The following is a 12,111-nucleotide window of genomic DNA, read 5'->3' on the forward strand; positions in this document are numbered from 1 at the left end:
TATGACGTGGATATACTGAAGGATCCCGCTCGCAACGTGAGTGGAAGTATGAAACAACTGAAAAGCCCAACATAGACATTAAGATAGTGGACTAAAATACGGAACGATCAAATCCCGTCCACGCACTATGATTCAAGTCTTCCTCCCCTAAACTACTGCACGAACGCAAAGATGGATCCCCCTAACCTTTCCAACGAATTTTGAGTTTCGTCTCTACTAACCACGACGTTAGCGGGATGTTAAACACTAACCTCCTTACCTTCCTTCCAAATGCAGGTTAACGAATGAGTCTAAACCTAAAGCAACGCAGTTTTGCAAGGGGTTCTACCTTGATGGGATGGAAACTGCAACTGAGGTATGCGGATTTGGTGAACGCAGCATCGAGCTTCTGTTTGTTACACTTTGTATGACGAGAAGGGAATGAAGCTTGGAGGAATATGTGGTTTTGCGTTAATGTCACAGACGACTGAAAAAATGGAGAATATTTTTAGTTCATTCAGATATCTAAAAAAATGTAAACTATAAGCTATTTGTAACAAGAAAGGGCTCTAACAGAGATATCTGAAATGCGTAGCTTTTTGTAAACTGAGTAAGCTGTGCTGCAGTTATTTAGTGCAGCTGATTTCTCCATCCATAACACAGTATAAGTCGAACATCAGAAAATACGTCACTAAAGAGGAACGAACTTCAATCACTTTCAGCAAGATTTGGGTGAGAGTGGTGTCTGGGGTTTGTGCTGCCGTGGGACTTTAACCAATCTTTGCTTAACTGAATACAATGGAGAATACCAGAGCGCATACGAATACAGCTAACCACTCAATCTCTTGCAATAATTTACTTCAGATAACGAATGACTAATAACAAACAAAACAATTGCCGTGCTAGCCCCACAGCAATATAATAACCTGATCTCCGAAGTGGGCAAAGGACAGCAAAAACGTATTCTAAGACACTGACATACGCCACATACATGACTGAGCACGAAGAACCGGCCCTGAGTAGTAGACTGCTCATTGTTCAAATGGTTCAAATGGGTCTGAGCACTATGCGATTTAACTTCTGAGGTCATCAGTCGCCTAGAACTTAGAACTAATTAAACCTAACTAACCTAAGGACACCACACACATCCATGCCCGAGGCAGGATTCGAACCTGCGACCGTAGCGGTCGCTCGGCTCCAGACTGTAGCACCTAGAACCGCACAGCCACTCCGGCCGACTGCTCATTGTCGCCCGCCAATTGTCGCAGCCAGGAGAACGTTTCGCATAGGTCCGGTCAACGTGTTTTACACCGTATAGGGATGAAGCCTTACAAAATAACGTGTTCAAAAACTGAAGGAGGAAAATAAGGCAAAACGCGTCAACTACCGTACGTGGCTATCTCAAACAACTGAGAGTGAAATGTTGGATCCGCTGCTGTATTTTCACAGGTGATGAAGCCCGGTTCCATCTGACAGGACACGAACTTCCAGAACAGCAGATAAAATGGCTCAAATGGCTCTGAGCACTATGGGACTTAACTACTGAGGTCATCAGTCCCCTAGAATTTAGAACTACTTAAACCTAACTAACCTAAGGACATCACACACATCCATGCCCGAGGCAGGATTCGAACCTGCGACCGTAGCGGTCACGCGGTTCCAAACTGACGCGCTTAGAACCGTACGGCCACACCGGCCGGCAGAACAGCAGATACAGGTCAACAAATAATCCCTATCAAATTAATGAGGAACCTCTTCATGGTGAAAAAAATCGGAGTGTTGTGTTCCGTGTTAGCAAGCCAGAGTATGGGATCTTAAGCACACTTGATCCTCCATGAACGTACGTACGCTGTCTTTCAACAAGAGGGGGCGACCTGTCACACTTCAGGCGAGTCAGTATCACGCATTCGTGAAAGATTCGCAGAAGAAAGGATTGTCAACAAAGGATGGCAGCCGTCGCGTTCGCCGGACCTAACCATTTATGGCTTTTACCTGTGGGGCAGCCTAAAGAGGAAAAAGTACGCAAATAGCCCAATGACGTTAAACGACACGAAGGACAACGTTCTTAATGACTTTTTTTAGAATTGATGCGGCAGAGTTGAGCAAAGTGGTTTATTAACCTGATAGGGCGCGCACAAAAGTGTAGTGAACCACAAAGAGGTCATTTTCAGCACCTAATGTAGGGTAACGTAAAAGACCAGATTAATTCATTAGATATATACCTTTGCATTAGTTTGTTTATTATTTCTTTATTATCTAAATATTACATATTTATCTATTTGTTGTTGCAACTGCTCGTGGCGGCAACAATTCGTGCGTAATTAGCGAGCAGTCAATACCCGGAGCCGGTTTTTCGTGCGCCACCCTACAGATAAAACAATAGTGTTTCTATCCGCGAATGACTTTACAAGAGGGCTCCGAAATACAATAGCAACAAGTGGAATGGTACAGTAAAATGACCTACATTCCACTACTGCAACCCTGCCACCGTCTCCCAGGCAAACAGACAGGACAAAGCATCTGATGGTTATACAACCTGCTATAGAATCTGCAACAAAAATGCGTAAACAAGCTAAAGGTAGAATGACTTATCGTTAATACCCAATGACCTGGCTCAGATAGCACTTTTATACAGTTATGACTCCATCAAATTGCTCATAATCTCGTCGAAATTCTTCACAATAACAAACTCTACCAAGCCGATTCCAACAATCTCGACGCACAGCACCATACTGTCCTTTGATCGGCTAAAACTCTGATAACTACCAATGCTCATCGACTGCAATTATGACACGGGAAAATCACACGCCATTTTATGCTCTGCTCTCTATCGCCATAACTGGAACTCTCCACTGGCCTTCCTTCCTGTCTATGAGTTGCTCTTCTTCTGGCTGCTAGAATGAAAACAACGTCTGCTACCACAGCTCAACGATGCTTGCGTTACAGCCGGCCACCCTGCACCGACCTTAGCAGTCTACTGTTGCTGCTTGCACGCTGTTTGCGGCTGTACAGCACTCTGCCTCCTGAGAGTATCTTTTTTTCTGTCACCTATCAACTACACCGAAACCTACGGGGGATAGTCAAATGGAAGTAAAAGGAGTCAGTCCAGCGCGCCATACAAGTCCCCGGCACAGCTGCTCTTCTACACTACTGGCCATTAAAATTGCTACACCACGAAGATGGCGTGCTATAGATGCGAAACCGACAGGAAGACGATGCTGTAATATGCAAATGATTAGCTTTTCAGAGCATTCACACAAGGTTGGCGCCGGTGGCGACACCTACAACGTGCTGGCGTGAGGAAAGCTTCCAACCGATTTCTCACACACAAACAGCAGTTGACCGGCGGCGCCTGGTGAAACGTTGTTGTGATGCCTCGTGTAAGAAGGAGAAATGCGTACCATCACGTTTCCGACTTTGATAAAGGTCGTATTGTAGCGTATCGCGATTGCGGTTTATCGTATCGCGACATTGCTGCTCGCGTTGGTCGAGATCCAATTAGCAGAATATGGAATCGGTGGGTTCAGGAGGGTAATACGAAACGCCGTGCTGTATCCCAACGGCCTCGTATCACTAGCTGTCGAGATGACAGGTATCTTATCTGCATGGCTGTAGCGGATCGTGCAGCCACGTCTTGATCCCTGAGTCAACAGATGGGGACGTTTGCAAGACAACAACCATCTGCACGAACAGTTCGACGACGTTTGTAGCAACATGGACTATCAGCTCGGAGACCAAGGCTGCAGTTACCCTTGACGCTGCATCACAGACAGGAGCGCCTGCGATGGTGTACTCAACGACGAACCTGGGTGCACGAATGGCAAAACGTCATTTTTTCGGATGAATCCAGGTTCTGTTTACAGCATCATGATGGTCGCATCCGTGTTTGGCGACATCGCGGTGAAATTGGAAGCGTGTATTCGTCATCGCCATACTGGCGTATCACCAGCGTGATGGTATGGAGTGCCATTGGCTACACGTCTCGGTCACCTCTTGTTCGCATTGACGGCACTTTGAACAGTGGACGTTACATTTCAGGATGTGTTACGACCCGTGGCTCTACCCTTCATTCGATCCCTGCGAATCCCTACATTTCAGCAGGATAATGCAAAGACTACATTTTGCAGGTCTGTACGGGCCTTTCTGGATACAGAAAATGTTCGACTGCTGCCCTGGCCAACACATTCTCCAGATGTCTCACCAATTGAAAACGCCTGGTCAATGGTGGCCGAGCAACTGGCTCGGCACAATACACCAGTCACTACTCTTGATGACCTGTGGTATCGTGTTGAAGCTGCATGGGCAGCTGTACCTGTACACGCCATCCAAGCTGTATTTGACTCAATACCCTTGCGCATCAATGCCGTTATTACAGCCAGAGGTGGTTGTTCTGGGTACTGATTTCTCAGGATCTCTGTACCAAAATAGCGTAAAATGTAATCACATGTCAGTTCTAGTATAATATATTTGTCCAATGAATACCCGTTTATCATCTGCATTTCTTCTTGGTGTAGCAATTTTAATGGCCGGTATTGTAATAATCAGTAGTTCTGCATTCAGGCTGACTGGTTCGCAATGGTAAAAGTCAAACATCAGGCAAGGAATGACTTTATTGCTCATATGACGCGTTTCCGAATTTATCCATCGTCAAACGTCCAGGAGCGATTGCTACACTTATATAATTGTATTGTATTTGGAACATTCGCCGACTAGTCTGCGTACAGCAATCGCTTCTGGATATCTGATGATGGATAAATGCCGAAACGGGTCAGCGAGCAATAGTCGTTCCTTGCGTGATGTTTGACTTTTAGTATTGTGACACAATCAGCCTGAATGCAGAACTATTGTTTTAATTTCAAGTTTGTCGTCGGATAAAAAATGACAAAAGAAATATTTTTCGGGTGATGTAATAACGAATTACCAGTTTTTAGATATTTCCTTTACTTGTATTGTGAAACCTTGCTTCTTGCCAAATTTCATGATTCTAATCCAACGAGAGATGCCCTATAGGTTTTGTTGAGTGAGTTTGCGACTATCAAAATATGTGACATAAATGGCCCTATCTTTAGGCTGCATTGACTTAGAAGCTTGTATTTATTACACCTCCAAGGGCCTATAGCCCTTTGTATAAATTTCAACTTGGTTCTTCTTCCCGTTCCTGAGAAAAAACGCTCTTAACAGACTGACGAATGGGCAGAGAGCCAGAAAAGAAATGACAAAGAAAATTATTTTTAATGTGATGTAATTACAAATTTAAAGTTTTTGGATTTTTCCCTTTGTCGTACTCAGTGCCAAATTTCATGATTCTAGGCGAACGGGAAGCACCCTATATGTTTTAGTGAGTGAGTTTGCGAGTATCAAAATATGTAACCTAAATGGCCATATCTTTTGACTTCGCTGACTTAGAAGCTTCAATTTCTTACTTCGGCAAGGGGCCGTCGGCCTTTGTAACTGTCATAAATTTCAACTTGATGCGTCAACCCGTTCCTGAGAAAAAGGATTTTCAACAGTGGACAGTCAGACAGGCGGACAGGGTTCCGTTTTTTACCGCCTGAGGTGTGGAATCGCTGCTCCACCTCATGCTTTGAAACATACAGGGTGGCGCACGAAATGTGTTACCAATTGTTTCTTTCACAATTTACGGAGCACATTAGATATCCCGCAGGGATCTCTACAGCAGTACGAGCAGAGCTTGGAAAAACAAATGAGTTACCAAATGACGTGTAATTCACGATACTGCCGCTAGGAGACTAGTAAGCAGCAATGGCTGACAATGGAAGACTGACGACACAGCAACGATCGGCAATTGTGCTACTTTTTCATGAAACGAAAAGCCTTGTTGTGACTCAGAGGCGTTTTCGACAACAGTTTAACACGCGATGGGTTCCTTGCAAGAAGACCATCCTCAGGTTGTACGATAAATCTGTACAGGAAGGGACAGTATTGGAAGCGAAGCGACCGACCTCGGCCTAAGCCTGTTTGTTCGCCGGAGAATATTGAAGCGGTACGAGTTGCTGTACAGAGCATTCCCAGGAAATCGTGTAGAAAGGCAGCAGTGTAACCGTGAATATCCAGACGCTCCATTCAATGCATTCTTAAAAGTGACCTCTATATGTAACAAAACAAGATGACCTGTGCGCAGAAACTCACTGAAGAATGCAAGCAGCAGAGACTACTGTTTGCTCAGTGGGCGGAGGCGCATTTTCATTTAGACAATGTGGTTAACAAACAAAATGTACGCTTTTGGGCCACTGAAAACCCACAAGTGCTTCATTAATGACAACATTATGCTCCGAGGATTACAGCATGGGCAGCAATTTCCAGTCATGGACTTATTGGACCCTTTTTCTTTGAAGAAACTGTAAACAGCGAGCGTTATTTGAGCATGCTTCGCAATAGCTTCATTCCACAGCTTCTTGCTACTGCCTTGCCCTTCATCACGCAGTGGTTCATGCAAGATGGAGCAAGGCCACATACTGTGAACACTGTGTTGGAGTTTTTACACGAGCATTTTGACATGCGGATCATTTCACTCAGGTTTCCAGGTCGCTTCAGTGATGGACAAAATTGGCCCCCCAATAGTCCAGACCTCAATCCATGTGACTTTTTTCTTTGGCAGTACCTGTTGTTGTTGTTGTTGTTGTTGTTGTTGCGGTCTTCAGTCCTGAGACTGGTTTGATGCAGCCCTCCATGCTACTCTATCCTGTGCAAGCTTCTTCATCTACCAGTACCTACTGCAACCTACATCCTTCTGAATTTCTTTAGTGTATTGATCTCTTGGTCTCCCTCTACGATTTTTACCCTCCACGCTGCCCTCCAATGCTAAATTTGTGATCCCTTGATGCCTCAAAACATGTCCTACCAACCGATCCCTTCTTCTAGTCAAGTTGTGCCACAAACTTCTCTTCTCCCCAATCCTATTCAATACCTCCTCATTAGTTATGTGATCTACCCACTTTATCTTCAGCATTCTTCTGTAGCACCACATTTCGAAAGCTTCTATTCTCTTCTTGTCCAAACTGGTTATCGTCCATGTTTCACTTCCATACATGGCTACACTCCATACAAATACTTTCATAAACGACTTCCTGACACTTAAATCTATACTCGATGTTAACAAATTTCTCTTCTTCAGAAACGATTTCCTTGCCATTGCCAGTCTACATTTTATATCCTCTCTACTTCGACCATCATCAGTTATTTTACTCCCTAAATAGCAAAACTCCTTTACTACTTTAAGTGTCTCATTTCCTAATCTAATCCCCTCAACATCACCCGATTTAATTTGACTACATTCCATTATCCTCGTTTTGCTTTTGTTGATGTTCATCTTATATCGTCCTTTCAAGACACTGTCCATTCCGTTCAACTGCTCTTCCAAGTCCTTTGCTGTCTCTGACAGAATTACAATGTCATCGGCGAACCTCAAAGTTTTTTTTTCTTCTCCATGGATTTTAATACCTACTCCGAATTTTTCTTTTGTTTCTTTTACTGCTTGCTCAATATATAGATTGAATAACATCGGGGGGAAGCTACAACCCTGTCTCACTCCTTTCCCAACCACTGCTTCCCTTTCATGCCCCTCGACTCTTATAACTGCCATCTGGTTTCTGTACAAATTGTAAATAGCCTTTCGCTCCCTGTATTTTACCCCTGCCACCTTCAGAATTTAAAATAGAGTATTCCAGTTAACGTTGTCAAAAGCTTTCTCTAAATCTACAAATGCTAGAAACGTAGGTTTGCCTTTTCTTAATCTTTCTTCTAAGATAAGTCGTAAGGTTAGTATTGCCTCATGTGTTCCAACATTTCTACAGAATCCAAACTGATCTTCCCCGAGGTCCGCTTCTACCAGTTTTTCCATTCGTTTGTAAAGAATTCGCGTTAGTATTTTGCAGCTGCGACTTATTAAACTGATAGTTCGGTAATTTTCACATCTGTCAACACCTGCTTTCTTTGGGATTGGAATTATTATATTCTTCTTGAAGTCTGTGGGTATTTCGCCTGTCTCATACATCTTGCTCACCAGATAGTATAGTTTTGTCATGACTGACTCTCCCAAGGCCATCAGTAGTTCTAATGGAATGTTGTCTACTCCCGGGGCCTTGTTTCGACTCAGGTCTTTCAGTGCTCTGTCAAACTCTTCACGCAGTATCTGATCTCCCATTTCATCTTCATCTACATCCTCTTCCATTTCCATAATATTGTCCTCAAGGACATCGCCCTTGTATAAACCCTCTATATACTCCTTCCACCTTTCTGCCTTCCCTTCTTTGCTTAGAACTGGGTTGCCATCTGAGCTCTTGATATTCATACAAGTGGTTCTCTTCTCTCCAAAGGTCTCTTTAATTTTCCTGTAGGCAGTATCTATCTTACCCCTAGTGAGACAAGCCTCTACATCCTTACATTTGTCCTCTAGCCATCCCTGCTTAGGCATTTTGCACTTCCTGTCGACCTCATTTTTGAGACGTTTGTATTCCTTTTTGCCTGCTTCATTTACTGCATTTTTATATTTTCTCCTTTCATCAATTAAATTCAATATTTCTTCTGTTACCCAAGGATTTCTATTAGCCCTCGTCTTTTTACCTACTTGATCCTCTGCTGCCTTCACTACTTCATCCCTCAGAGCTACCCATTCTTCTTCTGCTGTATTTCTGTCCCCCATTTCTGTCAATTGTTCCCTTACGCTCTCCCTGTAACTCTGTACAACCTCTGGTTCTTTCAGTTTATCCAGGTCCCATCTCCTTAAATTCCCGCCTTTTTGCAGTTTCTTCAGTTTCAATCTGCAGTTCATAACCAATAGATTGTGGTCAGAATCCACATCTGCCCCTGGAAATGTCTTACAATTTAAAACCTGGTTCCTAAATCTCTGTCTTACCATTATGTAATCTATCTGATACCATTTAGTATCTCCAGGATTCTTCCAGGTATACAACCTTCTTTCATGATTCTTGAACCAAGTGTTAGCTATGATTAAGTTATGCTCTGTGCAAAATTCTACAAGGCGGCTTCCTCTTTCATTTCTTCCCGCCAATCCATATTCACCTACTATGTTTCCTTCTCTCCCTTTTCCTACTGACGAATCCCAGTCACCCATGACTATTAAATTTTCCTCTCCCTTCACTACCTGAATAATTTCTTTTATCTCGTCATACATTTCATCAATTTCTTCATCATCTGCAGAGCTAGTTGGCATATAAACTTGTACTACTGTAGTAGGCATGGGCTTTGTGTCTATCTTGGCCACAATAATGCGTTCACTATGCTGTTTGTAGTAGCTAACCCGCACTCCTATATTTTTATTCATTATTAAACCTTCTCCTGCATTACCCCTATTTGATTTTGTATTTATAACCCTGTAATCACCTGACCAAAAGTCTTGTTCCTCCTGCCATCGAACTTCACTAATTCCCACTATATCTAACTTGAACCTATCCATTTCCCTTTTCAAATTTTCTAACCTACCTGCACGATTAAGGGATCTGACATTCCATGCTCCGATTCGTAGAATGCCAGTTTTCTTTCTCCTGATAACGACGTCCTCTTGAGTAGTCCCCGCCCGGAGATCCGAATGGGGGACTATTTTACCTCCGGAATATTTTACCCAAGAGGACGCCATCATCATTTAATCACACAGTAAAGCTGCATGTCCTCAGGAAAAATTAGGGCTGTAGTTTCCCCTTGCTTTCAGCCGTTCGCAGTACCAGCACAGCAAGGCCGTTTTGGTTAATGTTACAAGGCCAGATCAGTCCATAATCCAGACTGGCAGCACCTAAAGGAAAAAATTTTCCCGAAACGGCCCCGTGATTTAATGGAGCTCAGTGAAATTACGGAAGACATGTGACGTAGGGTGATCACTAACTTCAGTGTTCGTTTGAAGGAAGTTAGGAAACGAAATGGTGGACATTTTTAGCATGTGCTGAGTTAGAACAAATCTCTATGGCCAGGTCTTCATTGTAGTATATGTTCCTTTCAGATTGTATTGACAATAAAGTTTATATTCAAAAACAAAATGGTAACACATTTCATGCATCACCCTGTACTTGAGTATTCCTTGGTATGCTGTCCAGGAAGTGGTCGAAAAGTTGCTGTTCAACCCTGTCCCACTTTCCATCGGTGGCCCATCTGAGGTCATCCAGGACTCAGGGAGGGTTGCTAAATCTCGGATTGGAAGTTTCAGTTGCTCCCATGCATATGCTGAATCTGGTTCACTTCAAGAGATATCACAGGCCATTTCTTCTGGAGGAAGGTGTCCATGAGATGAGTGACGTCACTCGTGTATTATTGTCTTGAAAGACGAACCCATATTGATTCTGGGGCTAGACAACAGGTTACAGTATCCTGTACTGATGCTTAACAGCCTTTAAATTCCACATGGTAGCAACTGAAGTGTTTTTCTTGTTGGGTTAGGGTTTTATGCGGCTGCTGGCTCGCTTCTTGTAGTTGAAGCTGAGCCATAACACTTTATCAGCTCTATCAACCGATGTAATACTTGACATATTTACCTTTGTTTTTGTATGAATCCGGTTTCCGTGGTTGATTTCCTGCTAATCAGTGCCTCTGAAATCCCGTATGTAGCCGAGGAAAGGCTTGACTTCTTCACGTTCTGCAGATGTTATTGGAGCAAAGGAAGATAACTTCCACTCATATCACGAAAAAGCACATCCGCTACTTTCCGTGAATTGGTGTGCAGATCATTAGAGTGACTCGTGAATTAGAGTAAAACACAAGTTTTCATACGACATACGCCTCGAAGGCTCAACATGACAGCCAAGATTGCAATATATTTTATGGTCAGAAAGCTATCCTGTCTTTTGTTTTCATTCTTGGAGAATGTGGTTGCTCCTTGACGGTCAAGCCATCTCCAAACCGCGACGCCAAAACGTAAAAGGCCCCACCCACAGTAGGTGAAGCCGTTTACTTGTCGTCATATCTTCCCGTTTTCTCGTATTCCACACCTCCCGTATAATGCTGCACATACGAAAACAAACACACGCGCACAGTGTATGTTCCGCAACCTACTCCCCACTTAACATTGTTCTGTCACGATCATCTTTCATTGTACCACACAAGGAGTGTGAAATATCGTTTGCCTAAAAGGCATGTTACACTTCACAGTGAGGGGCATCTGACATCAGTGCATTGTACCAGCCCAAAACTCGACTGACAAATTTTCCTGCTAAACCCGATGGACCAAACACCGCCACTCTCTTCAACAGTGATTATCAGGCATCATACGGATCCTGCACTCGTCGATGAAGAAAACCTGATACCACTTATCCAGTTCCCTTGCTCAACTTCTTGATGCACCAAGATTCTGAGGAATTGGTACTGTTGTTCGTAATGGATGCCTAGAAGTAAAAATGGTAGTTTGGAGACCGGTGCATACTGTCTGGATCACGACAGCATTTCCAGTACCCTCAGACAGGCAATCCACAGTTCTGTTGCTATCTCCTTAGGCTATTTCTACGAGCAATAATTTGAAGACAGCGATAATCAGATGGTATTGCTGAATGTGGATGAGCACTTACAATTAGAGACATTTTGATGTTACTGTGAATCAACGGTGTAAAAGTCGAACAACGTCGCTGCGACGTGTACCAGTTCGGCGGGAAATCTCCATGATTGCACAGATCTTACTCTTTTTTAAAATTTTAATACATTTTTGACACTTTGTGTATTATTTTAGTTCTTCATGGAACATACACAGAATTCATCCCAGACACTTCGTAAGCTAACGGAAACTCAGGAGTCACAAATCAGAACACTTTTCGATATTGTTTCAAATCGTTCCGCCGGCCGAAGTGGCCGCGCGGTTCTGGCGCTGCAGTCTGGAACCGCGAGACCGCTACGGTCGCAGGTTCGAATCCTGCCTCGGGCATGGATGTGTGTGATGTCCTTAGGTTAGTTAGGTTTAAGTAGTTCTAAGTTCTAGGGGACTAATGACCTCAGCAGTTGAGTCCCATAGTGCTCAGAGCCATTTGAACCAATCAAATCGTTCAAATGGCTCTGAGCACTACGGGACTTAACTTCTGAGGTCATAAATCCCCTAGAACTTAGAACTACTTAAACCTAACTAACCTAAGGACATCACCCACACCCATTCCCGAGGCAGGATTCGAATCTGCGACTGTA

The sequence above is a fragment of the Schistocerca piceifrons genome, chromosome 2 (assembly GCF_021461385.2).
Source record: "Schistocerca piceifrons isolate TAMUIC-IGC-003096 chromosome 2, iqSchPice1.1, whole genome shotgun sequence".
Taxonomy (NCBI): domain Eukaryota; kingdom Metazoa; phylum Arthropoda; class Insecta; order Orthoptera; family Acrididae; genus Schistocerca; species Schistocerca piceifrons.